This window comes from Hibiscus syriacus, unplaced genomic scaffold, assembly GCF_006381635.1.
Source record: "Hibiscus syriacus cultivar Baekdansim isolate YM2019G1 unplaced genomic scaffold, ASM638163v2 tig00112738_pilon, whole genome shotgun sequence".
Classification (NCBI taxonomy): domain Eukaryota; kingdom Viridiplantae; phylum Streptophyta; class Magnoliopsida; order Malvales; family Malvaceae; genus Hibiscus; species Hibiscus syriacus.
Window position 1 is genome coordinate 8,803,138 of NW_024063392.1, and position 26,310 is coordinate 8,829,447.

General features: G+C 32.7%; 1 pseudogene; it reads left to right on the forward strand.

The window, feature by feature from the left end:
- The first annotated feature begins 288 nt into the window (after positions 1–288).
- LOC120183105 lies at positions 289–25,924 on the forward strand (annotated as a pseudogene).
- The last annotated feature ends 386 nt before the right edge of the window (positions 25,925–26,310 follow it).

Here is a 26,310-nt window from a genome sequence, read left to right on the forward strand (position 1 = left end):
GTCTCCATTGTGCTCATCATCCTCATATTCTCTGTGGTGACTACGAACCCAGCACATGGACCCCTCGAGCTCCTCTTGTAGGTTATCTTTACCATAGTACCACGATCAATGATCTTATCATCGGAAGAGAACGTGTTAGTCTCGTGTAAAGTGTTGATACCAATAAGCTTGAACAAATGAATGAGATACATCTCATAGGTAAGGTTCAGCCGAGCATTTGAGTTTATCATGCTAGCAATAGTTAGTCTCACGAACCATCGAGAATCCCATGGCACAAGCACGAATACAATGAGTGATCATAAGATAAAGCAATCGGTCGTGAATGGAGAAGATGGTGGCTCTATTATTTTGAAGGTGCATATTTAGAGGAAAACATGCATTTTTCATTATCATCATTGATAAGAGAAGGTTAAAAGATTAGATGATAAGGTCGGTAGTGATGGTGACAATATGACACATAAGGTATAAAGATGAATGGTGCCATCTTGAGTAGCGGATAACACAAGCTTTTGAATCAAAAGCCCGAACCAAGGATTTATAAGTAAGGCCATGGAAGTTAAGAAGATTAAAAAGTTTCACATCCTTTAAATTTTTCTCATAAGGAAAACCTAAAAGATGTAAAAATTAGAAATCAATTTTTCGAGTTTCCTTAATTGGACGATCCAAGAAAATAGTTTCGAATCTTTTATGGGCTTTAAAGTTTTTAAAACATAAGTCAAGAAAAGAAGCAACTTGAGGGTTGCTTGAAGAAGCTCCTTTAGTAGCCATTAACTTTCTCTTAGGCATTTTGAATTTTTTTATGAAAAATATGTTTGGGTCAAAAGAGATGTTTGTAAGATGTTCAAAAGTAATTTAAGAAAAATCAAAAATGAATTTTGGTTTTGGAAAAGGGTTATGATTAAATGGTATAGATTTGGTGTTTGGTTGGGGACTTTTATCAAACACCTTGTAGGTGTAAGATGAAAATTTTGGTTTTTGAAAAACAATAGGATTTGCAATAAATAATTGTTCTCTAACCACCTAATTCAACTCAATTTGTTCGAATTGAAAATTTGAAAAATATGAGTTTTGACATTTCTTACCAAAAGATGTTGATTTCTTTAAAATGATGAATGATTGGTTGAAAGAATGTTTGAAGGATGAATTTTGCGCAATAAACCCTTGAAAAACGGATTTTGGTTCAAGCATTTGTTGAAATTCAAAGTTTTGGATGTTTTAAAGGTTTTTGGTTTGAATAAAGGATTGAAATGGGTGATATGCGACTTGATTAGGCTTTAAAATAACTCCTCCAACTATTTTCCTAAAGGATTTGATCCATCGCAAAAAGGGATCAATATTTTATGAAAAAATTGCATTTTTACTCCAAGGACTAAATAGGATGGCACTTGACATGATTTTAATGCAACCTAAGTCATATAATAGATCGAGAATTAATTTTAATGACTTATAGCATATTAAATGAGCATGAATGTCAACTTGAAACATCAAGTTATACAAATTTTTAGTATTGATCAATTTAGTCCACAATTATAATAACTAAAGTCCAAATCAAATCTCACAAACATATAATGGTTCTAAATATCCTAAACAAACATATTTTCAATTTTGCTACATTTAAACATGATATTCTCAAAATTAACACATATGATAATATAAAGCATGGAAAATATGTTTTTTTCAATAAAAATAAAATATTGCAAATTCAAGGATAATATTATCAACATAAGCATATATTAGGCCATAAATATGTAACTCATGCAATAAAGCCCCCTTAAGTAATTGAAATTAAACACTATATGGGGACACTCAATCATGCATATAAACATATAAAATCAAATAATTATCATGAAATTGCATGAAATTAAAACTTTTTACCCTTGGAATAAAGGTTGATTTGTTATGTCTCCCTTTCTTCAAGTGTCATTCCTTTGTGTGTCTAGAGCTTCCAAAGTGATTGTCATTGCTCACTATTTCCCCAGCACACCTACAAGAGACATTTACTTGATTTTTGGTACCCAAATTTGTTTGGCTCCTCGAGTGTTAGTTTCAATGCCCCTAGTTCTATTAGGAACTCATACTTGTCTAATTTTGTAATTTTTTCTTTATAAGACAAATATGTGATGTATGACCATGATAATGGTAATGTGAACATTTTTCCATTATTGAATTTGATGAATCATTATAAATAATTTATTTTTCTTTTCTTAAATTGTAACACTCTAATCCGTTACAACCTAAGGTCCTCCAATTAGAATTTCACATGGGACCACATTAGTGGCTAACCCAAAAAAAATTATTTACAAATAATCATTTAAATACCTTTCAATGAAGCATATGATATAAAAAAAGTATTTGAGTTTACAACGAGAAGCTCCTGAAATATATTTCAAAATAATACAATTGATTATTTAAAAATAGAGTTACAACTCAAGTACAAGATGGCCTATGAATAGTACATGCCATCTAATAAAATACTCAAGATGTACTTTACTGCTTGGACTATCTAGAATGCAAGTTGTGTTTTAATATCCATGAATGCTCCTCTCAAGACCTACACACGGGGAAAAAATTAAACGTTGACCTCACTAGCGTAGTGCCATACTAACAACTAAACCATACTGTCGTAACCGTCTTTTGGTTGGGCCCCGGAATTGGGCTTCGACTTGAAATAATTGGGTTAGGAGTCGCCACGACCACTTTAAAATGAATTTAGGTGGGTTGGACACCATATTACCTGATCTGCATTTTTACCAGAAATGTGTCTGGTTCGGGAGTCGGTTATGGTCAAGGAAGGATTAGCACCCTTGAATCGCCCTTTCGGTACCAATTAATTTACCGGTTGTCTTAGTTGCGAAAATTTGAAATTAAAATTAAAATTTAACAGACCCAACTCAAATTACTTACAATTGATTGATTTGAAAGCGTACTCTTAGAAAAGTCAACAAACGTGTTAGAAAAAAGGTAATAAAAAGTAACAAAATAGAAAACTGATGAAATGGAGATGATAAAATAAAACGAATAAAAGAAAGACAAAGAAAAGAATAATAATAAATTAACGATAACAAGTAAATTAAATAAAAATAAAGAAACGAAAATAAAAAAAATAAATAAAATAAAAGACATGAAAAAATAAAGTCCATAAAAGCAAATGAAATAAATAAAATACTAGAAATAATGGTGAAAATAATATATACATAGTAAATAAATAAATAAATGCAAGAGGGGAAAATATAAAATAAATTTAAATAAATAAAATAGATATAAGATAAACGAAATGATAATATATATATATATAAAATAAATAAAAACATAAAAAATAGTAAATATATATATAAATTAATAAAACAGATAATAACATATATATATATATGTGTAATCTAAAAAAATATACTAAAGTAAAAAAGAAAATGCATAAAATGTAAAAAAAATATTACATGAAAAAAAAAGAAAAGAAAAATAACAAAACAATTAAATAAAATGAGTAACAAGGGAAATGTGCGTAAATAAAGTTAAATAAAATAATAATAATTAAAACGTAAATGTAAGGGACCGAATCAAAAGTAAAAAAATGCTACCTTTTATTTCTTTTTTGAATCGTTTACAATAGCTTTGCCTTTATATTTTCCGTGCTTTCCACTGTATTTTGTATGTAAATCCTCCGTTACAAATGGGGAGAATTACATGTATTTATAGTGAAAAAACTAACTATTTTTAGAATCCTTTAACAATAGAATCTTAATGCAACTAGACTCCTTGCTCGGTTGTTGCACATTTGTTGGTGTGGTTGTTGCTTTAAAAGATATGGTGGTGGAAGAGTCCTCCTAGAAGAGAAACTCTTGCTAGTTCTATCTTTTAAGAAAATGGGTGTCTACAGCTGCCCCTCTTTGTTCTTTTTCGTGGAACAAAAAATAGGACAAAGATAAAAAGACACAAATTTTCGTCCAGTGGAGTTGAAGAATAACTCCCTGTTGAATTGAATTGCGGATAGCTCCTCCATCGCGAAGTCGAGTCCATCTTGAAATGATTTGAATCAGAATGTGGCTTCTCGTTGTAGTCCACTTTGGTATTCTTCTCGATTTAAAGACCTTGGCTAAAAATTCGACTGGAAAGTAATCTCTTGACTCCACAATGTGGTTGATATGCCCTCGAGCTTAATGAAACCGAACTGGAAAAGTCTTCGCTGTCAGATAGCTTTTTTCAACTTAAGTTATGCTGACGGAAAAAAAGCTTCTTGCTAATAAGGCACGGCTAACCCGGACCTTCTTCTCGGCTTGAAAAACCTCGATTGTAGCCGAACAATAGTGTGATTGAGGAGTCATCGAGCTGAATGGAATCGAACTCGACAATTTTATTGACAGATAGCCCTTCTTGCCTTGAGCTATGCTGTAAATGATGTGCTTTAGAGCTGAGCATAGTCGAACTCAAAGGTCTTTTGGTGACAGATAACCCTTCTAGCCTTGAGTTATGCTGTAAATGATGTGCCTTCGAAGCTGAGTGTAATCGAACTTGAGGTTTTGGTGTTTCAAGAGAAACATTTTCAAAGGTTTTTTTTTTGTGTTTCAAGAGAAAAATTTCAAAGGATTTTTGTGTTTCAAGAGAAAATGTATTCAAAGATTGAAGTTTCAAGGGAAATCGTCTCAAGAGAGACAAAATTTGTTTCAAGAGAGACAAAAACTTTCAAAAGAAACTATCTCAATGGAGACGAGATTTGTTTAACGTAAAACATATTCAAAGATTTTGTTTCAAAGGAAACTATTTTCAAAGTTTATGCTTCAAGAGAAACTTCTCAAGGGAGACAAAATTTGTTTCAAGGGAAACTATATCATGAGTGAAAAAATTCATTTCAAGGGAAATGTTTTCAATGTTTATGTTTCAAGAGAAACTGTCTCAAAGGAGACAAAATTTTGTTTCAAGGGAACCTATCTCAAGAGAGACAAAATTCATTTCAAGGGAAATGTTTTTAATGTTTATGTTTCAAGAGAAACTATCTCAAGAGAAACAAAACTTAGTTCCAAAAGAAAATGTCTCAAGGGAGACGAAATTTTTTTCAAGGGAAACATATTCAAAGATTTTATCTCAAGAGAAACTATCTTAGGAGAGACAAAATTCATTTCAAGGGAAATGTTTTCAATGTTTATGTTTCAAGAGAAACTGTCTCAAGAGAGACGAAACTTAGATCTAAATAAAATGTCTCAAGGGAGACGAAATTTGTTTCAAGAGAGACAAAATTTGTTTCAAGAGAAACAATCTTGACTGAAATATATCTTCTTTCGAGTGAAAACGGTCCCAAGAGAGACAAATCTGGTTTTAAGAAAACCAATCTTGAGTGGAATAAATATTCTTTCGAGTAAAACAGTCTCATGTGAGACAAAGTCTGTTTTAAGCAAAGCAAACTTGAGTGAAATAAATCTTCTTTCGAGTAAAACAATCTCAAGTAAGACAAAGTATGCTTTAAGAAAAACAAACACATGTGAGATAATCATCTGCATTAAATGAGGTTGTCTCAAGCGAGACAAAATTTATATTGGAAATGTTAAATCTGAAGATGAATGTCGATCTTTCAATCTGTCGAGTTGGCTTTTAATCTCATCTTCTCCTGAAAGATATATAAAATGCATTTGGATGTAACTATCATGATGATGGATGTTTGGTGTATGCCAAAATGAAATTTATTTGCTGTTGAATTTGTCCTCAAGAGAGGAAAAATCAAGGTTTATATTGTTCATGATAATGAATGTAAAAATACAAATTTCATGCGTCATGTATGTATGTGTTGATGTATATGTTAATATGTGAGGGGAATGGTTGCGTGTGCAGTATTCATTCTATCTCTGACTCAGTTTGTCTTTATTTTCACCATGGTGTACTCTTGCAGACCTCAACTTAAGACAATTTTTCCTTCCCCTATCAAATTTTGCCCCAAAAATGGCTTCCTTTGCCTCAGTTTCGATCTTGAGCTTCAGAGCGATATTTGTTGAATTCCAAGATATGCTTCTAGAGAACTTATCTTGTTTGAAAATGCTTTTCTTCTTTCGAATTTTCAAAATTTTGAAAAATATCAAAAGGAATTTTGAAAAATACTGCCCCCTTCTAGGTTTCACAATTGAAGCAAATCATAAAATAGGAGTTCATTGGATATCACAAGAATCAAATTCTCTTTTAAGATTTGATAGCTGCAAATCTTTGACAAATATCAAAATCGAAAAGTTGATTTAGAGGTGGGTTTGTTTTATCGATTTGGTTAGGGCTCGCCCCTCTTTCTTGGTTTGATATTTTAATCGGATGCGACCAAAATGACACAACTATCATAATCAATGACTAGACCTTTCAGAATACTTCAGTTTCAGTTCTCTGAAATCTTTCGTTTGTTCAAGTTTTTGTAAGCTCCTCTAATAAAGGTAGTGTAGAAATATTGGTATAAAAATGAAATTCTTGAGTGCTCGTGTGTATTTGACTATAACAGGTGTTCCTTAACTCTCATAGTTCATTTTCACCGAAACTCCTTATTTATATTTAATTTTCCATTTTCTGGCCAGCCAAATCCATAAAGCTGGGGCGTTCAACCAATTGCTTTAGAGGGATAGCTTAGTATTATAATCACTTTTACCAAGTTTAATTGAAGGGTTCGTCTCATCACAAAGTCTTTGGCCTGACAAAAGCAGTGGAGCAAACACCAAATTGCCAAGTGTCTGAGCAATGTCATGGTTTGAATGTAATCTATTCATAAAGCCAGGGCTTTCGAGTTTCCTCTATAACCGATTTCCTTAGTGGAATAGCTCATCTTTAAAGGGACAAATCACTGAAGGGTTTGTCTCATTATAAAGTCTTTGGCCTGATAAAAGTAGTGGAGCAAACACCGAATTGCCAAGTGTCCGAGCAATGTCATGGTTTGAATGTAATCTATTCATAAAGCCAGGACTTTCGAGTTTCCTCTATAACCAATTGCCTTAGTGGAATAGCTCAGCTTTACGGATTTAATTTCTTAAGATTGTCAAGAAGAACCTGTTATAGTCTAGGTTTTTTTGAAAGTCAAGGGATCTCATCTTTAGAGTTCAATTTCCAAACAACAGACCTAAACTAGATTGGCTTACTCGACTATTCCATCTGCGAAGATCATTATCATCACTGAACATCATAAACAAAGGTATAAACCAATTAGTTTTGCAATCTCATGTGCTAGTTGCCCCATTTTGTTCACTCTTAATACGTGTTTGGATGCCAAACCTTGGATGGACTCGTCATGAGAAGAGAAAACTTAGTTCGGTAAGAGAAAAACATGTAGTCTGATGTATCTTTTAAATTAGGACCAAGGGGTCTTTATTTTGCAGGGTTCAATCTTGTCATTTGTCAAAGATTTATAACCTCAATTATTAAACAATTTTTAATTAAGGTGATATTCAAGGAATTCAAGATTAAAATTTGCTCATTTCCTAAGAATGAAGCATTTTATTTAAAATGTTTAAACGTCAAGTGACTTAAAAATGTTCACGCATAAGAAGTACGAAAGAAAAACAAGTTCGAACAAGATGATATGCTTGATAATGCAACAAATTCTTGACGAATGCCCCATCTAACTCTCGATCAGAATGCCCCATTACATATTGAAAGTGAATGCCCCTGAGTCGATCAGATCTTGGAACTTACATTTCAATGCTCCAAAATTCTCAGTGGTGTGCCCTGAGCTCCCAATATGATAGTTGCATCAGTGTTAATATCATGGCCTTCAGGATATGGGGCCTCTCTAGGTTTGGATTGAACCGGAGTCACAAGATTCTTCTCAACTAGAGTTGAGAGTAGCTCCTCATATGTCATTGGGATTGGACTGATGCGAATCTTTTCTTTCCTTAGTTTTCTCTGAGTTTGTTTAGAAGTACCAGACGGTACAACTACAATAGTTTTTGGACTTGAGATCGTAACACCTTTGTTAGCATTGTAGGTGCTGACATTATTGATCTCTCGCTCAATTTTTCCTTTTTTTATAGCTAGCTCAATCATCTCACCAGCCATGACTAGATCTGAGAAAGTCCCGATGTAATTGCCACAGGTGCCCGAAGTAAGGTGCCTTCAGGGTCTGTAAACACAACTTTTTAGTTTCCTTTTCATCCAAGGGTGGATGAACTTGCACAACAAATCCCTCCAACACTGTGCGTATTGTCGGAAACTCTCGTTGTGTTTCTTCTCCGGGCCTTGTAGCATAACCTGGTCTGGTCTCATTTCGTTAATATGCTTATATTGTTCCAGAAATGACTTGGCTAAGTCTTTCCAAGTCTTGATATGGGTTCGGCTGAGCTGGTTGTACCGCCAGATGGCTGAGCCCGACAGACTCTCTTGGAAGCAGTGAATCAGGAGTTGGTCGTTTATTCCATATCCCGTCATCTTTCGGCAGAACATAGTGATGTGTGCGGATGGGTCGATGTTCCCGTTAAACTTCTCGAATTCTGGGGGCTTGAATTTTGGAGGAAGAACCAAGTCCGGGACTAGACTGAGCTCCGCGGCATCGACTCTAGGGTAGTCATGATCTCTTTAACTACCTTCATCTGGTCCTCCAATTGCTTAATTTTCTCCTCCATCTTTTGTGATTTGTGCTCTTCGTCCGAATCTGGTATATGATAATAACCTGAATTGTTCTCAAGGTTAAATACAGAGGATGAGGGCTTCACTTTTGCAGCCGACGAGTCCTTTCAAAGTTTCGGTATGATTTCAGGTGAGACAACCACTTGTAGGGTAGGTGGTATAGTTACACCTTCCGGTGAACCTGCCCCAAGCGCACTGGTCTGTTGTAGGCCAACTAACTTGGCAACGATCTGATCAACCAAAGATTCTTGGTTCTTCATGATTGTATTCAGAGTACTCATACTACTCTTGTTTATCTTATCTTCAAGTTCTTTTTGCAATTTTGCCATGTTCCCTCGATTTTCTCGATTCTTGTTACCATCTTCTTTTTTTAGGTGGGTGTTATGCGGATGAGGTGCGTCCTATTTTGAGGTGGCGTATCCAGTATGTGTTCCTTTTTTATAAGACATGCTTCTGTTAGATAATGCGAATGCAAAGAAAATAACAAAATGCAAAATATGTCTAAATGCATGATGCATGAATGCTCGAGGCATTGATCCAAAAAAATGTGTCTGTTATTATGAATAATCCTTACTGGGGACAAAAGTGTTTTATCTTTTAAGAGACAAAAATATCCTGACAGATTCTGACATGTTGACTAGTCTTCTGCCTTCGTCTTTCATCGGTTGAATAACCTGTCGAACCGCTCCGGCTTCTCTGGATGAACCGTGAAAATGTTGAGTTGTTTTTTGGTACTGGCCCAAGAAGTCTCGAATGACTACATCTCCGGCATCTATCCTTGGAGTCTGTTCCCAACGAATACGTCACTAGAGCCCTTAATTGGGAGGAACTATGTGAAGTTCATTAGTCTGTTTCTTGAGTTCATCAGCAATGGTTTCCAATTTCAGCTATCGTTTTTCCATTGTTGTCTTCGAAGGGACTCCCAAGATCAGTAACCTTCGTCTTGCCCCTACAACCTCAGCCAATCAGTTCTTCAAAGATAGACTTTCATTGTGCTTGATGTAGACCCGGTTCATTCTGAGCCCTTTATAATGTCGTAGAGTGATATACTCTTCAATTGTGGGCACCACGTCTTCTGGATTGAATACAACATATAGTCATCCTGTAGACTATCCTCTGTGTTTTATCTCTTGTATTACAACCCCTTTGTCCATTATTATAGATTATTTAAGTTTTAACAAACACGTTTTAGTGGATCAATGGCCTCATTTATGATGCAAGTGCTAAAAAACAAAAACAAAGGCAAAAAGTTAGTAAAATATAAATATAAATAATGAAAGAAAGAAAGAAAAGTAGAAAGTCAAACAAACAACATGGTTAGGGTGGAAAAAGTCCTAGGGTTTGAAATAGGGTTTCGAGGTAGGCTCTTTTTCTTCATAGTCTCCCGGGTTAGGTTCTAAAAAAACGGTATCCGAGTTCTTCTTACCGGTGCCCCATTGGGCTTACCAGACCCTTAGTCCTAAACCCGTCATAGGCTTGTGTGGACTAAGTTAAACTCGAGAGGACACATTCCCTTATATCTATGCGGAGAATAAATTCACACGAAGAAATAAGGTATATGAATCCCGAAGGATACTTGCTAGGCATATGCGGTGAATAAATTCACATGAATGCATCGCTTTCACCCCCACTTAGAACGGGTTCGGAGCTCGGGTATAGAACCTTAGATGAAAAAAGTTAAAGATCTGAAATCATTGAAAAAATGTCAGTACAACTATTTATTTGAAAAATAAGCAAAGATAAATAATAAGAATCGAATAAATAAATTAAAATTTAAACTTATAATTTTCGCTCAAAAAGACAACCGGAAATTAATTTCAGCCTGACTCACTTATCTGTCCCTAGTAGAGTCGCCAAGCTGTCGTAATCGTTTTTCGGTTGGACCCCAGAATTGGACTTCGACTTGAAATAATTGGGTTGGGAGTCGCCACCGAGCACTTTAAAACGAATTTAGGTGGGTTGGACACCATCTTACTTGATCCGCGTTTTTACCAGAAATGTGTCCGGTTCGGGAGTCTGTTACGGTCAAGGAAGAATTAGCACCCTTGAACCGCCCTTTCAGTACCAATTAATTTGCCGGTTGTCTTAGTTGCGAAAATTCGAAATTAAAATTAAAATTTAACAGACCCGACTCAAATTACTTATAATTGATTGATTTGAAAGCGTACTCTTAGAAAAGTAACAAACGTGTTAGAAAAAAAGGTAATAAAAACTAACAAAATAGAAAACTGATGAAATGGAGAAGATAAAATAAAATGAATAAAAGAAAGATAAAGAAAATAATAATAATAAATTAGCGATAACAAGTAAATTAAATAAAAATAAATAAAAGAATAATAAATAAATAAAATAAAAGACATAAAAAAATAATGTCCATAAAAGAAAATGAAATAAATAAAATACTAGAAAATAATGGTGAAAATAATATATACATAGTAAATAAATAAATAAATGCAAGAGGGGAAAAATATAAAATAAAATAAAATAAATAAAATAGATATAAGATAAACGAAATGATAATATGTATATATATAAAATAAATAAAAACATAAAAAAAATAGTAAATATATATATAAATTAATAAAACATATAATAACATATATATATATATATGTGTAATCTAAAAAAATATACTAAAGTAAAAAAGAAAATGCATAAAATGTAAAAAAAAAATATTACACGAAAAAAAAGAAAAGAAAAATAACAAAACAATTAAATAAAATGAGTAACAAGGGAAATGTGCGTAAATAAAGTTAAATAAAAATAATAATAATTAAAACGTAAATGTAAGGGACTGAATCAAAAGTAAAAAAATACTACATTTTATTTCTTTTTCGAATCGTTTACAATAGCTTTGCCTTTGTATTTTTCGTTCTTTCCTCTGTATTTTGCATGTAAATCCTCCGTTACAAATGGGGAGGATTACATGTAATTATAGTGAAAAAAAAACTAACTATTTTTTGAATCCTATTAACAATAGAATCCTAATGCAACTAGATTCCTTGCTCGGTTGTTGCACGTTTGTTGTAGTTGTTGCTTTAAAAGATATGGTGGTTGAAGAGTACTTTAGGAGAGGAACTCTTGCTAGTTCTATCTTTTAAGAAAATGGGTCTACACATACTACATGTGTTCATTAAATTCTTATGCTAGCAAGTAAAAATATAAGCAAACATGTTTGCTGCATACAATAATTAGGTAGACATCATGGTGTGGTCGAAGGGTTTGCTTCATCTTAGGATGCACACCCCTCTAGTCTACCTAAGGTGAGATCTAGAACTTCTATATCTGAAAACAAACTCAGCTAACCCACTCTTCGTGATTGTTCAAGCATCACACCCTAGTTAGCCACTGAAATGCCTTGTGCACTTGAAGGAGTATATTATGATATTCTATATAAACAAGACAATCATCAATTGATAAAGTAACACAGGTTTCTTGGTTGTTTCCCAAGTATTATACAAGGGCTAGTTTTATGTCATCCTAGCTGATATTGTTTCTAGTTGAAAATGCATTTATTATTGTTTTTACCTATAGTTTTATTTGATAATATTATGGTGTTATTGAGCCCCTCAAGTTTAACCCCTTAATTATTTAGGTTTCTTACCCAAAAATGTATGATGGTACCGATACTGTGCCATTCAGTATCAGTATTGACCCCTGAGTATTGATACACATCCTTGGTATCGATATCAAAAATGGCTACTAGGATCTAAAAATGATGGGTAATATCGATACTCTTAGCTAGAATATCGATACTTATGAAATAAGGTATCAATACTATCCTGAGTATCAATGCCAAAAATTGCTTCAATTGTTTTTAAAAATTATCTCAATATCGATACCCCTATTGAGAGTATCGATACTCTACTCTTAGTATCGATACTCCCATGAGTACTGATACCAAATTATTCTACTAGAATATGTGACATGAACCTGGTATCATGCTCCACCCTTGAGTATCAATACACTATTAAAAATATCGATATCCAAAGAACGAGTATTGATACTCCTAGTCTAAAAACTCTTTGTTTTTAGGCTATCTAATGAACAATATCGATACTGTTATTCTAGTATCAATACTCAATCCCATAAATTCCCTGTTTGGGCTTGAAAATGATTTTCCAATTCTCCAAAAAGTCCATATAAGGTTTCCAAGTGTTATTTAAGTCTTATATATGTTAATAGGGGTCGTGATAGGCCAATAAACATGATGATTAACATATTTAGTGTGATTTACCATGGATGTTCATTCATGCTTCATGAACTCAATACACACTAGTTAGATGTATATAATGACTCAAAAATGGTATGAAGAAGTTGTGAATATGCTACCTTAACTCCTAAGTTGTTGGAAATGTCCTAAACTCAACCGAAAGACAATTTCTTATTATTTTTGGTCTTAGAGCTTTCTAATTCTTCTCTCACTAAATAAAAATGATGGAGATGGATCAATAACACATTATACCACTTAAATCAACAAAAAATGAGATGGTTTACTCAAAGTCTCTTAAAACCCCACTAAACCTAGTTCTTTGTTACCAAGGCCAAAACTTGATATTTAGGGCTTGAATGAAAGCTTAAGAGATGGAGGTTTCATTTCTTACCTTAAAATATCATAAATAAAATGAATGGCTAGCAAAGTTTACACCTTTGATGCTTTCTGTGGGGAAAATGAAAGATGAAGGAAGGGGAAGAAGAGATAACTGAGAGTTCAGAAAAATAGATGCCAAGATGTGAAATCAACCAAAATTAATGGGATTCAACTTTTGTTTAAAAAATGGGGATATTTGCTCCTTTAGTCTTTTCTCTTTTGTCCTAAGATAAAAAATACCCATTCTTATCTCATGTTATGTTCAACCAAGCCCAAACTAAACCCAGTTTGGAATAAGCCTTCTCACAAGCTAATTAATTTAATCTAAGGCCCTATTGGGTTAGCCCAAGACTTCTAACCCAAGATTTGGGACATTACAACTTTCTCATCTTAAATAGGAATTTCATCCTTGAACTTTACATGAATAGAAGACGTGCAAATACAACAAGTGTATGTTTTCTTTAATCTCTTAAGTTGTTTCCTCAGTTCCATAGTTCCTCTATAGAACTATCACTAGAGGAATCATCTTGCTTCTCAATTCCTTAACATCCATTTCCCAAAATCTTGATCGACTCTTCTTTATAAGTCATGTTTGGGTCTACCTTGATCTATTCCAAAGGTATGACATGGGAGGGATCAGAGCGGTACCTCCTAAGCATGGATACGTGAAACACGTTATGAATACGCTTTAACTCTAGGGTTAAAGCTAAAAAGTATGCTATAGGCCAAACTCTCTCAAGCACCTCATAAGGCCATATGAAATGCGGGTCAACTTTCTCTTACACCAAAATTGAAGTAAATTTTTCCACAGAGACGCTTTGAGGAAACCTTGTCTTCCACGGTAAACTCGATGTCCTTACGTTTCAAGTCCGCATATAACCTCTTCCTGTAAAAAATTCTTTCAACCGACCTTGAATTAACTGTACTTTCTTTTAGCATCTCTTAACGTTTGGACCCATTATCTTTCCATCACTAAGCTTTGTTAAACAAAGTGGAGTTCTACAATTGCGTCCATATAAAGCCTTGTATGGAGCCATCTAAATACTAGACTGATATATTGTTATCAATGAACTCTACTAGAAAACAATGGTCCTTCTAACTACCTTCAAGGTCTATGATGGTGCACCTAAGCATATCTTCTAGGATCTAAATAACACACTCAGACTGGTCGTCTATCTATGGATGGAAAGCGGTGTTAAAATGTACTTTGGTACCTAGAGATTCATAAAGAGCTTTATGAAATCAGGAAGTGAAAGGAATTTCTCTATCAAGAGTAGTCGAATTTGAAACCCCATGCAACCTCATTATCTTGCAGATGTACAATTGTTATAACCTCTCTAAGGTGTAGTTCATCCGAACCGGTAGGAAGTGAGTCGACTTGGTCAACCTGTCCACTATAACCCACATTGTGTCGTACCTTAGTCTAGTCATCGATAATATGGTCGCAAAGTCTATCGTTACTCTATCCCACTTCCAATACGATATTTAAATCAATTAGAGTAACCCTAAAGGAATCTGATGTCATGCCTTAACTTGATGGCACACTAAACACTTAAAAACGAACTTAGATACTACTCTTTTCATACCCGACCATCAATATAACGGTAAGAGTTCTTGGTAAATTTTGTTGCTGCCAGGATGAACTAAGAGTGGGTTACATTACACTTCATGGAGGATCTTATCTCATAACTGCTTATCTATGGGCACACAAAAATGACCCCTAAATAAAAGTACGTCTCCATCGTACAACTCAAAATATGGGGCCTTACCTTGGTGAACTTGCTCCACGCGAGCCCTTAAGCGAATGTTTAAACTCTACAATCTCTTGATTTCCCTCACAAACTCAGGTTCCACTTGAATTTTGACCAATAAACTACCATTACAAGCATTCCAACAAGGCTTGCAACTCTGACATCGACTTTCTGCTCAAAGCATCATCAACAACTTTTGCTTTCCCTGGGTGGTAGCCGATCACATAGTCGTAGTTCTTTAGCAACTCAACCCATCTATGTTGTCTCAAATTCAACTTATCATTCGTTAGTAGGTACTTAAGGCTCTCATGGTTTGTAAAGATATGATACCTTTCTCCAAACAAGTAGTGCCTCCAGATCTTAAGTACAAAAACTACTACTGCAATATCTAAATCATGGGTGGGGTAATTATGCTCTTGTGACTTAAGTTGAAGGGATGCATAAGTTACAACATTTCCTTCTTGCATAAGAACACACCCTAGGACATTTAATGAGGTATCGTTAAACAATGTGAAGTCCTTTCCAGATTTTGGTTAAGTCAATATTGAGGCTTGAGTAAAGATGACTTTCAACTGATCAGTGATTTTCTAGCGTTTGTCTACAGATACAAAAAGAAACCCCTATTAAAATAGTTTTTATTTATAGGGGCAACCAAAATTCACACTTTCAGAACTTGGAAAACAACTAATGTCTCGGAGCACTTGTAGAATGATGTGGAGGTATTGATCGTGCTATTCTTTTGATCGAGAGTACACAAGGATGTCATCTATGAAGACCACCGGTCTAAGTATGGGTAGAAGATTTGATTCATAAAGTCCATGAATGCTGACGAAACGTTGGTTAGTTTAACCGACATTACAAGGAACTCATAGTGACCATACCTTTTCCTAAAAGTTGTCTTGGCTATGTTAGTTTCTTGAATTTGGCATGAAGGGATTGATCCATTACAAGAAGGGATCGATCCTTTTAGAAAATGAATCGATCCTTTTTGTAAAGGGATCAATCATTCTTTTGAAAAAATGCAAGAGATTGATCATTTGCACAAATCGTAGATGTTTTTTTTTTTGAAAAATTGCATTTTTACTTGAAGGACAAAATAGGATGACACATGACATGATTTTGATGCAACATAAGTCATATTATATATCGAGAAATGCTTTTAATGAATTAAATGATACTAAATGAGTATGAATGCCAACTTGAAACATCAACTTATGCAAATTTTTATTATTGATCTATTTAGTCCACAATTATAATAACTAAAGTCCAAATCGAATCGTATATACATACAATGACTCTAAAATCCTAAACATGCATATTTTCAATTTTACTATATTTAAACATCATAATCTAAAAATTAACACATATGATCAATATAAATCATAGAGAACATGATTTTTTAATGACAATCAAATATTGCAAATTTAAGGCTAAAATTACCAACATAGGCATATATTAGGCCATAAATATGTAACTCATGCAAAAATAGCCCCCTAACTAATTGCAATTAAACATTATATGGGGACACTCAATCATGCATATAAACATATAAAATCACATAATTAACAAAAAAATGCATGAAATTAAAAAAAAAATTACCCCTTGAATAAAGGTTGATTTGTTAGGTCTCCCATTTTTCAAGCGTCCTTCCTTATTATGTCTAGAGCTTCCAAAGTGATTGTCATTGCTTATCATTACTCCAACACACATACAAGAGACATTTACTTAATTTTTTGTACTTAATGATTTGGGACCTTGGATGTTAGTTTCAACGCCCTTAGTTTCATTAGGAACTCATATTTGTCTAATTTTATATTTTTCCTTTATAGGAAAAGTATGTGATGTATGACCATGATAATGGAAAAGTGAACATTTTTCTTTAAATTGTAATACCCTAATCTGATACAACCTGAGGTCGTCCAATTAAGATATCTCACATGATCACCTTAGTAGCTAGCACAAAAATTTTCTTAAAAAAATTTGTAAATCATCATTTAAATACCTTTCAATAAAGCGTAGGATATAACAAAAATATTTGAGTTTACAATGGGGAGCTCCCAAATTATATTTCAAAATAATATAATCGAGTATTTAAAAATAGATTTATAACTCAAGTACAAGAAGGTCTATGAATAGTACATGCAATCTAATAAAAGACTCAAGATATGCTATGTAGTTCGGATTATCTCAAATGCAAGCTGTGCAATAAGCTCATCGAATTCTCCTCCTAAAAACTTAGACATGAAAACAAATTTTGAATGTTGTGCTCACTAGCCCAGTGCCACACTAACAACTAAACCATACTACATGTGTTTATTAAATACTCATGCTAGCAAGTAAAATATAAACATACATGTATGTTGTACACAATTCTAGAGTAGACATCATGGTGTGGTCAGAGGGTTTGCAACATCTTGGGAAACACACCCCTCTAGTATACCTAGGGTGAGATCTATAATTTTTGAATAAGAAAACAACACTCGGCTAACCCACTCCACGTGATTGTTCAGTTTCGAGCCTTAGTTAGCCAATAAAGTTCCTTGTGCACTTGAAGAAATATATCTGAATATTCTATAAAAATGAGACGATCATCAACTACTAAAGCAACTCAGGTGTCCTATCTATTTCCTGAGTATCATACGAGGCTAGTTTTATGTTATCCTAGCTGATATTGTTTCTAGTTGTAACTGCATTTATTGATGCTCTCACTTGTAGTTTTATTTGATAGTGTTCTAGTGTTATTGGGCTCCTCAAGTCTAACCCCTTAATCAATTGAGTTTCTTACAAAAAATATATATGCTTGTACCGATACTAAGCCCTTCATTATCGATACTAAACCCTGAGTATCGATACCCACCCTTGGTATCGATATCGAAAATGGCTATTGCAATCTGAAAATGATGGGTAGTATTGATACTCTTAGCCAAAGTATTGATACTTCTAAAATAGGGTATCGATACTATCCTGATTATTGATACCAAAAAATTGCTTTGATATTTAAAAAATTAGCTCAATGTCGATACCTCTACTGATATTATCAACACTCTACCCTCAATATCGATACTTACATGAGTCTCGATGCCAAAATAGGCTACTAGAATATATGACATAAATCTGGTTTCGATACTCTACCAACAATATCGATACCCGAAGAACGAGTATCAATACTACCAATATAAAAAATCATTGTTTTTAGGCTATATGATGAACAATATCGATAATATTCTTCTAGTACCGATACTCAAACCTAGAAATACAATGTTAGGGCTCGAAGATGACTTCCTAATTGTCCAAAAATCCCATTTAAGGTTTTGAAGTGTTATTTAAGTCTTATGTATGTTAATAGGGGTCATGATATGCTAATAAACATGCTGGTTAATATCTTTCGGTGAGATTTACCATGGATGTTCATTTGTGCTTCATGAAATCATACAACTAACTATATGCATATAATATCTCACAAATGATATGAAAAAGTTTTGAATGTGTTACCTTAACTCCTATGCTTCTAGAAATGTCCTAAACTCAACCAAGAGCCAATTTATCCTTGTCTTTAGTCGTAGAGCTTTCTCCTACTTCTCTCACTAAACAGGAATGAGGGAGATGTATCACTAACTCGTTTGGAATCTCAAAAAGGGATTATGGACACGTTCTACAACATAAATCCACTAAAGCAAGATGGTTTGCTCAAAATCTCTTAAACCCCACTAAACCCAATTCTTTGACACCAAGACTAGAATTTGATATTTAATGCTTGGATGGAAGATTAGGAGATGGAGGTTCCATTTCTTACCTTAAAATCTCGAAAATGAAATGAATGGCTATCAAAATTTTTAACTTTGATGCTTTGTGTGGGAGAAAAATATTAAAAATGAATAAAGGTGAAGAAGAGAAAAATGAGAGTTGAGAAAAAGAGAAAATTAATGGGATTCAACTTTTGTTTTAAAAATAGGGATAATTTCTCCTTTAGTTCTTCTTATTTTCCCCTAATATAAAAAATACCCATTCTTATCTCATGTTGGGCTCAACCAAACCCAAACTAAACCCAATTTGGAACAAGCCTTTTCACAAGCTAATGAATTTATTCTACGACTGTCTCAGGTTAGCCCAAGACTTCTAACCTGAGATTCGGGGTGTTACATAAATTTTCAAGTTTTTTTAAATCAAGATTTTCTTTTTCAAATTGTTCAGTTTTACTTTTTGAAAAATCTAAATCCTTTTTAAAGTATCATTTTGATTTTAAAAATCAAATTTTGTTTTAAAGAGAATCTTTTTTATTTGAAAGTTAGAAATTATTTTCTTATATTTGGAATTCATGGTCTCAAATTCCAAAATCAATTCATCACAAACATCTTGTAACTCATCAAAAAAGTATGAATTTAATTCCTCTGAGTTAAAAGATACATTTGAATGTCCTTGGATAGCCAAAGGTTGGCTACTTCATCATCTTCATCACTGGTGATGTCATCATCACTCCAACTAGCAACAAAATCCTTCTTCTCTGGCTTACTCGATCCATTCTCCTTCAATTGGGGATAATCATACTTCACATGTCCTAAATATTGGCAAATGTAGCATATGAGAGGATCTTTTTCCTTTTTGGACTCATGATTTATCTCTTTATCTTTGGATGACATGAATCATTTGAATCTCTTGAAGAGTTTGGTCATATCTTCATCTATATCATCACCCTCTTTATTGGAATTGCATTCTTTGTGTGTAGAGGATATTAAAGCAACACCAAGTTGCATTTTTTCTTTTTTCTTTTATTTCTTTTCTTCTTGCTCATCCTCTTTTACCATCAACTTATGAGTGAGCAAGAAACCAACAAGCTCATCAAAAGTGAGAGACTTTAGGTTATTTTCTTCGATAATCTTCTTCTTGTTTGATTGCCAAGACTTTGGAAGAGAATAAATCATCTTCTTCACTATCTTTTCATTAGGGATGGTACCTCCATATCCCTTGAGGCCATTGAAAATTACAGAGAATCTATCTATCATAACTTTAATGTATTTATCTAGTTTCATCTTGAAGTTCTCATAGCTATGATTGAGAAGACTGATTTTCATTTCCCTCACTTGATCAGTTCCTTCATGAGTGACTTGGAACTTGTCCCAAATCTCCTTGGCATTTGAATAAGAGGAGACTCTTCCATATTAATCTGGGTCTAGTTCACAAAACAAAATGTGCATGGCCTTAATATTGAGTTGGAGCTTCTTCTTCTCTACTTTACTTCAATCTTCCATCTCATTGGTTAGAGTAGAATAACCCTTCATGATGAAGTTCCAAGCTTCTAGATCATATTTTTGAATGAAGAGCATCATCATATTCTTCCAATCAACATATTGCTCCATTGAAATATGGTGGCTTGAGTAAGAGCCGAAGGTTGAAACCATATTTTGCGGTTGATTGTTGAAGTTGATAGACCTCTCCTAGGACATTCTCAATGTTGTTAGACCATTGATAGAGACCCATTTTTATACCAATTATAACTCGTATAAAACAACAAAATACTAAGAGAGGGTGAATTGGCCTTTTAAAAATATGGTGGAAGCAATTGAAAATAAAACTTTTACACAACGATTTAGAGTGGTTCGACTTTATCAACCAAAGTCTACATCCACTACCTTAACATCCGCACTAAGGATTTCACAAATGCCTAGATTTTCTTACGTTAAGGACAAGGTATAATCTTATTAACACTACAAGGTTTGTACTCCAAAATCTTGAATTACATACCCTTCTAATGAGTAATTATAGATAAAGCAAACAAAAGAAAACCTCACAAAGGAAAATGTGTTTATAAACAATAAGCTATCACCCAAATCACACTTGAGCAATACAAACAATAAAGCTCCAAATTTTGTTACAATGAAAAATTGAAAAATTAAGCGCAAAAGAATACTTTGATATTGGTAGGTTGGTTCAACATGATTCTTGTTGACCTTGAGATACCTTCACCATCAATATATACCTTCTCTATCAATTCAAGCCGTTTAGAGCCATTGGAGATCATTATAGTCGTTATCTACAACAAAAAATAGCATTTAATGAGCAAGGGATCAATCCTTTTGTGAAGGGATTGTTTTTTCAAAAAATCGGTCGTTCCAAGAAAGACATCGATCTTTTAGGGAAATGAACGATCCTTTTCATCGAAGGATCAATGCTTTTGGTTAAAGAATTGATCCTTTTGTGAAGGGATCAATTCAAAACTTACTAGAATCCAAGGGATTGATCTTTTTTTTCTAAAGGAATCGGCCATTTGAGCTAAAAATCCTTGAAAACCCAACTTTAAAGCGCAAAAACAATAGAGTATGTTTTTCAAAAGGTTTGACTAAGTTGCAATTTATTGTTATGTCAAAACATTAATTCAACACTTAATATAAAATAAGAGCCCAAACGATATACTTTTCCCATTTAGGTGCATAAATTATTTTTTTGTCAATTCAAGGGCCTAATGTTTTCAACGTTATACTTTTAGGTGCCTAGACCGTTATCACCGTTAAATTTTGATGTTAAATGACACATGTTGCCTTTATAAAATTTTAAAAACTATATTTTTAAAAAAATAAATTTTCAAAATTACCTAAGCATGACACATGTCACATAACGTCAAAATTTAACTTTCCTTATGACCAAGGCAACTAAAAATATAACGTTCGAAATGTTAGGCACCTGGATTAATAAAAAAAAATAGGTATGTAAACGAGAAAACAATATAGTTTGAACACTTATTTTTGTATTAAGCCTAAAATTAAATTTATAATGATATATAATATTAGAAAGTAAGTTATATATATATATATATATATATATATATATATATATATATATATATATATATATATATATTTATTTGAGCACAAAACTAATAATATAATAAAAATATTAAAGGGTAAGTTATACAATTGACCACTTAACTATTGTCCTTTTTCATTTTGACACATTTTTGAAATTTTGTCAATCAAATCATCCAACTATTTAAATTCATTCATTCAAGCCACCTGCTATTAACATTTAACAGATGTGCTGATGTGACAATTATAAAATTGGTATAATTAGACATTTGGTCACTCTTGCTTATATTCTATCAATTTGATCATAATTTTAATAAATTAAAATAAAATTAATCCTCCAATCAGATAGTTCCATGTGTCATTATTAGCGTCACCTATGGAAAGAAATTACAGCACTAAATAAGAAAAACGTAGGACTTGAACTCATTTCCTTTGAGAAAGAGGAATCTTAACCACTAAGTCAAGTTGATTGCTTGATTTAATATACATTACTTGTCATATATCTTATATCTTAGTGTAATCTTAAATTTCTAATATTATATATATCTTGACTTAATTCACTTATTAAATTTAATTAACATCTTAACATTAAAAAATATATTTTATTTTTATCTAAAACTAAGAAAAAAATTCAATTTTATATTAACATAAAATATATTATTTTAACTTAATTTAAAAATTATATTTATTCATATAGTAACTTTAAAAATACATTTATTTTATCTTAACTTAAATTAGATTAAAATATATATTCTTACCTTCAATTATTATTATTATTATTTTATTAAATTAAAATATATATTTTATTCTTATCTTAACTTATATATATACATTATTTTAATTTCAATTTAAAAAATATATTTTATTAAACTAAAATAATATATTTTATTTTTATCTTAAATAAAAAAATATATTTTTTTAATATTAATTTTAAAATATTAAAAGAATAAAATATAAATATTTTTTGTTATAAATAAAATATAAATATTTAAGTTAAGGTAAAAATAAAATATTTTTAACTTAAGATAAGAATAAAATATATTTCAAAAAAAAATTATTTATTTATTTATTTATTTACTGCATTGTATTTTATCTTATTTTAATTTCCTTGACTGCCTGAGGTCTTCCACGGAAACTGCTCTCAACTTGGCGTTGGAGGCAGCCTACTACACTACCTCCCCTTACCCCATTAGATATGGGAATAGGGTTTTGTTGTTGTTGTTGTATATATAGTATTAAGAATTTAATATTACACTAAGACATGATATGATACCACATGTAGTCCACTTCAAACCAAATAATTAGCTTTGTCTTAGTGGTTGAACTCTTTTTCTCTACCCAAGATTGATTCCCTTTAGTCCCTTTATTTCAACGCTTTTAATTTTTCCACAATGGGTGACACGTTTCACCTTCTAATCGGTGAAAAATAAATATATTAAATGAAAATAAATTTAATCCTCAAATTGAATGGTGACACATGACAACAATAGATTGGATGATTAATTTTATTTTAATTTATTAAATTATGACCAAATTAATATAATATAAGTAAGTGACTAACTATGTAACTATACCAATTTATCAACTGCCACATCAATCTCCATCAAACGTTAACGACAGGTGGCTTGATTGAATACATTTAAATTGTTAGGTGATTTGATTAACAAAATTTCAAAAATAATGGTCTAAATGAACAAGGATAATAATTAGGTGGTCGATGATATAATTTATTCAATATTAATTATCAAAATTTTAATGATAATTAAATAAACTGTAAAATATGAGAAATATTAATAAATTATATTTCATTATTATTTTTATTCATTAGTAATTTAATTATTTTTAAAAAATCACATATAGCATTTTATTTTAATCATACGATATTTTACAATGACGTTGATGTGTCATCATACGATAATATTTCGTCATTATTAAATAAATACAAATTTTACCTAAGAAAACTAAAATAAAACTAAAATACAATTTAATTAGATTGATATTTTATTGGTTTCGCAAATAGATAGATAACCAAAATAAAATAAATAATGGTTAAATGTACTAATTATGTTTACTAATAAATATATGTAAGAAATTGAAAAGAATATATAAATAGATTTTAGAAAAATTGAGATTCATCTTTGGATTAAATCGAATATAGATAAATATAAAACGTACTAAATTCATACATAAATTTTTTTCTTTTCTGATAGCTGGTTTGGTCCATATCTACAGATCATACACTCTCAAAATCCCAACTACCACCAAAGACAGGAGACATTATAACACTTCGTTTCTTAATCTCTTTTTTCTATTGCCCTGGAAACTCGACAATGGCATTTTTAACCAAACTTTCCAAGACTTCTTCGCTGAACAAGCCTGCATAAGTCGCTGAGCCATATCCCAGAGAACACCGTGTACGGTGGTGGTCCAAAGCCTCAAACCCGACAGGAGAGTGACTCTTAACCAGTTGAAGCAAAAATACAAAAAGGGTGAGCCCATCCGTTGTCACAGCCTATGACTACCCATCGGCGGTCCACGTAGACACCGCTGGCATCGATATTGGCGGTCGAATCACATCAAACAGTGTTGCTAGAAACTGGGGTTTTGGACTGGGATATTGTAGTTTGGATTATGAACAGGCTGTTGATACGGCGGTTAAGGTCTTAAAGGAAGGATCAATGGATGCTATCAAATTAGAAGGAGGGAACATGTAGATTTGGGTTGGTTTATACAGGAGGTCAAGACTGCAATGGCTTTGCAGGAAGTGGGATGCTTCTCGGTTGTTTTGGAATGTATGCCGGCACCTGTGGCTGCTGCAGCACATCTTCTCTCATATTCCCACAGTCGGCATTGGAGTCGGTCCTTTTTGCAGCGGACAGGTTAATTCGGACTGCTAATCTTTTCTGGCTCTTTGATATCTATGTCCCTACTTTGCCTTAATTGTGTGCCTTTGGTATAAATTTCAGTTTGTGCATCACAAGCTAATTGATTTCTTTTGGCTATCACAATCAATTGTATGATAGATGATGTCTTCGTAAATGTTTAAGTTTAAAACCAACAACTGTTGGTCAAATTGAAAAGAAAGAAGAAGTGAATTGTTGGTCAATCAACCTTAGAACACATAGTGGGTTGCCTGCGCTGCATAAAGTTCTTAAGTAATGTTTGAAAATCCAGAGAGCTTGCAGTAACTAATTTTATCATATAACCGTGATGTCGTAAGTAGTCTCTTCATATTGTAAGTTTATAACCACTTCTTCGGCTGATGCTATCATTAGTAAGGCTAGGTTCGATGGTATAGCACATCAATTCTTAGGGTTTATGGACCTCGAGTTATTCATGTCTATGAATCTTAGCTGAAAGTTAACCTTTAAATATAAGTTTACTCTAATGGGAGTTTTCTTAACTGTATCAGCTCATGTTTTTGGCTCATTCTGTCAAAAGCTTAGATTTTATGCAATAGTAGGTTACAGAAATTCCCTCATAGATGCTGTAAAGAAAAGCTTAGGTTTGATGCAAAAGGCACACTGTGTTTCTTCTTGTAAATGCTTCTTTATCTTCATGCTTTGTTGCTTGTTCAACCGTAGTGCTCTGTTTTCACACAATACGATTTCAAGAGACTAGAAAGCTGCATTTTGTGTCATGGAATTTTATAATCGTGTTCCATTTTGATCTTTTTACTCCCAAAAAGCGAAATGGAGTTCGTTGCACTTTTAAATGTTTGCTGTTAGTTTTAATTGTAGTATTGATAGGTTGTAGTTTACCATGATCTTCTACGAATGTTGCAACACCCTCATCATGAAAAGGTAAGCTCAAAGTTGCCCTTTCGACCTCTCTGATTCTCTCGTTTTATGTAAGAAACGTTCTGTAAGGGTGGTTGATTTACCTTCTGCAGGTTACTCCAAAGTTCTGCAAGCAGTATGCTCGAGTTGGAGATGTCATCAACAAAGCTCTCTTGGAGTACAAGGAAGAAGTAAAACAATGATGGTGATACAAAATGAATGCCAATGACGTGAATGGCCTTTTTAAGGAGTTGGAGAAATTGGGTTTGAACGAGGCGGCATCTGCAGCGGCCGAGAAGATGAGCACAGGACAAAGGGCAGATGCTGAGTAGTCCCAGAAGTGACTAAAATAGGGCTAGGTTTGTTCTGCTTTTACCTTAACCTAAATTAATCAAGAACCTGATATCACCATTTCTATCAGCATCATATTTTTATAGGAACTCCGTACCGCTTTACTGTTCGGATGAAATGATTATCGAGTTTAATTCGTAGCTAATCCTTCTTATCCCATTTTTTTTATCGTGGTTGAGAAATGCGTTTTGTAGGAAGTGAATCACCCATGGACGGACGATTTGTAAAAAAAAATGTGAATTTAATTGATGAATTTTATATTTATATTAAATTAATATTTTAAAAGATGTTTTTAATTTTAATATTGGTAGGATAATTAATTTTATCAAACTAAAAAGGTATTTTTATCTATTTAAATTTGAATATTAAAGATAATTATATATTTTGAATATTTTAAATTAAAATAGTAAATGATGTCTATATTTTAATATTTCAAATTAAAAATATATTATTTATTTATTTAACTT